This window comes from Octopus sinensis, linkage group LG17 (assembly GCF_006345805.1).
Source record: "Octopus sinensis linkage group LG17, ASM634580v1, whole genome shotgun sequence".
In the NCBI taxonomy this organism is placed as follows: Eukaryota; Metazoa; Mollusca; class Cephalopoda; order Octopoda; family Octopodidae; genus Octopus; species Octopus sinensis.
In genome coordinates this window covers 4,562,253-4,566,038 of record NC_043013.1, presented here as the reverse complement: position 1 = coordinate 4,566,038, position 3,786 = coordinate 4,562,253, and positions in this window count along the sequence as shown.

The window sequence follows — 3,786 nt, the reverse complement described above, 5'->3', positions numbered from 1 at the left end:
CTTGATTCTGTGAGGGAAAAGCAAAGATACATTTCAGAAGATAGTATCAGTCACCTCTTAACGTTCTGACCCGAATCGTATTGGTTTCCCTTTTATACACTGCTTAGCATAGTGTATTCTGTAGTAAGGGACATTGACTCGTCAATAGATAAATTTTTGTCAAGTGGATTGAGCTGAACAAATTTTGTTTGCTGATGTTGAAGAAGAGGCTGTAATTTGTAAAGACGATCCGATCCGTCAATGCGTGTATTGTCGTTGAAGAGCAATTCTATTACATCTGATAGCATCATAAAGAGGTTCTGGGCAATCATTCTCACGTGACCAATAAAGCCTCTTATTGGGGTATTTAGCGTACCCAGACAATAAAAATGCTCCAAATATAACCCAAAGTTCATCACTCGTAATATTCAAAGTCTTGCTTTGCTGTAATGCGTATATGTTAGTTTGTTCTACTGAATTATCTATGAAGGCATTATCAATAAAACATTTGAATATATCTAATTCGCTGCTAGCTGATAATACTTCTTCAGGAATTACAGTCTCCAGTTCGTTCGCAGTTGATATCGAATACAGGAACTGTACGAGACCATTCAATTGGGTTTGGTCTACCTTTCTTGGCCGTCTTTGAAAGTGGAGTAGCTTGTGCTTCGTCAACATCAACAGCTGCAGCATTTGAAGGCACGTGAGGGTTGAAATCACACGTCCTATTGAGGGGGACAGGACCAAGATTATTCGTATCTCCAGCTGATTCTTCATCTGAAGCATCAGAATCTGCGTCAGCGGTAGCTTTATAATATTCATCACGTATATGAAGAACTATATTACCAGTTTCAATTTCGTCATCCAATAGTTTCAATATTTCTGATCGTTTCAACCTGAAAATGAGAAAAGCGATCATATGGACTGTAGAGTGCATTACGTTCATAAAAATGGACACCAAAAATAAAGCATTATAACTATTGAATATCATTCACTATCACTTTTTCTCCGTATTATACTCATAAAAGATACCCTAATTTCAACTTTCATTCACACTATAACCAGGAAAATGAATGGTATCTTTGCAAATCTTTATATATAAAATTGAAGTTGTGTGTGTGAGACTCTGTCTCCTCCGATTTAGATTCCTAACTACTCCCACATTTTGTGGTGCAGTTTAACCAAAAGCGGGTATCTTATAGTCGTGATTCATATCAAGCCCTTCTGGGTATTAGCGCGCGTCTACGATGAGTTTACGATCAAAAAAAAAATTACCATCATTTTTCCGCATTTTTAATGATTTTTGCTCGGCTTATATAAGGGAAGTAACTCTCTAAAAATGCTTATATAGTTGTTTCCCTTACAAACCCGAGCAACGCCGGGCGATACTGCTAGTTGTAAATAAAACTTACCCTTTGAAGCAGCCATGGCACCACACTGAACATTATTTGTCTTGTATGTGTACAGTTGGTTTGTTTGTACGCAGTACTTGCTCACTCATAGAGCCCTAGTTTAGAAGCAGATTATACCAAAAATAAACTCAATAGGTAGTTTTAACAAGCAATAGTAATTTTTCCTGTGCACATCTTTCTGGACGCTATGCATTAATGGGTTAATGAAACTCCAACAACAAAGTATCTTAGGTGTAATAACTAGAATAATAACAATAATAATAGTGATGATAGGTGCATGCTAAAATATGGAATGTAAAGGAATGACAACTTGATAGTAAATATTGTAGTACTACTCGGGTTTGCGGAATTGCGGAATTGTGAAATCAAATTTTTTTCTTCTTAAGGTTGTTTCCTCGGTATTGGTACTATAAATCTGGTGTAACGTATAAGATTGGGTTAGTACATTTGGCTACTTTGGCTTTGATTGTTTAGTGTATGTGTTATGTCTTTGTGTATATTTATTTCTTTACTACCCACAAGGGGGCTAAACACAGAGGGGACAAACAAGGACAGACAAAGGTATTAAGTCGATTACATCGACCCCAGTGCGTAACTGGTACTTAATTTATCGACCCCGAAAGGATGAAAGGCAAAGTCAAACCTCGGCGGAATTTGAACTCGGAACGCAACGACAGACGAAAAACGGCTACGAATTTCGCCCGGCGTGCTAACGTTTCTACCAGCTCGCCGCCTTTGTGTATATTATTTCACCATTATTGTGCTATATGCGGCTAGATCGATACTGAAAATGAAATTTTAATACGAAGGGAATGATGGTAATTTCTGTTTCCTGTGTTCTGTTTTCCGAAGTATGTTAGAGACGAAATTTGCTGGTTTATCTATTGTGCTTAGATAATAGATAAACCACCAAATTTTATCTATTTCCTGCGTTTTCGACTTATGTGTTTGCTTACGTACAAAGTCGCCACTTCAAAATGTGTGTTAATTTACCTGTCGATTTGTTAATTTACCTGTCGATTTGTTAATTTACCTGTCGATTTGTTAATTTACCTGTCGATTTGTTAATTTACCTGTCGATTTGTTAATTTACCTGTCGATTTGTTAATTTACCTGTCGATTTGTTAATTTACCTGTCGATTTGTGAAATCGTCTCTGTCGAGTTTTCATCCTTCATCTGTAGTTTTGTTTGTGACTCCACCGTCTTTTTCTTGCACATTATCATCAGATTGAAGTTTTCTAGATGTTGGTGTTTGTTTAGGGATATTGTCGGGTGTAGTGAAATTGAGATATGACAACTAATTCTAGCAGGTCAACCTAAGTGAAGCGTTGTAATTTTTAGGCTTTCTTATATTGCTTTGTTTTGGAGAAAGAGGTTCTACCAATATCTGTCATAGACCCTTCCAGACGTGTAAGATCGGTATGATTAGACAACATACTGGTGGGCCAGAAGTTAAAGTGTGTTGAGCGATTTTATGCTAAACAGTCCAGTGCCTTTCCGAGTGTGTGTAGCAGTAACAACAACAGCAACAGCAGCAGAAGCCATAGCAGCAGCAGCAGTCACAACAGCAGCAGCCACAGCAACAACAGATGCAGCAGCAGCCACAAACAGCGCTATATCAGATGTGGGAGCAGTATTCTACTGTGAATTTCACTTGGGTCTTGTAGAAGATTAGTAACAGCGATGTGTGAAATAGTTTTTGGTTTTAAACAGAATGTAGTCTTTAATTTGTTGAGTGTGCACATTTGCCAAATGATGAGTAATATTTCTGCGTACTTGACAGTAATTCAACCATAAATATACAGAATCATGAATGCTGAAGATAAACCAAATGTTATGGTGTTAGCCGGAGAGGTTTTCGGCAATGCTGCAGTCCAACAAAAAGCTTTTGATCGGAGAGATAGGAGACAGATGGATCCCCAAAGTAACTAGGGGATTCTTGTGCAGGACATTTGCAAACTTTACTGATATCAAATGCAACGATATTACTTCACTGAAAGGCAGCGAGCTGGCAGAAATGTTAGCACACCGGGCGAAATGCGTTGCCGTATTTCGTCTGCTGTTACGTTCTGAGTTCAAATACCAATAGAGTTCAGCACCGATAATATGTATTGCAGAAGTTCTTGGTATGAAACTACTTGATAGCCAATAAATTCTTCACAGATAACGGTATCAAAAACATAGCGCAGAATACGTGAGGGCTATTCAATTTCCGAACTATCAACAATTAATGAATGAGTTTGACTAAGCTACTTCTGGAGCTATTTCTTTTTTGATAACTGCTATCATGATAAAAGAGAATTCTTTCTGGTTACTATGATATAAATATTTTACAATTCAAGACCCTCCCGTAATCCAATTTCTGATGATAGGGTCGTATGTCAATGTCATGCT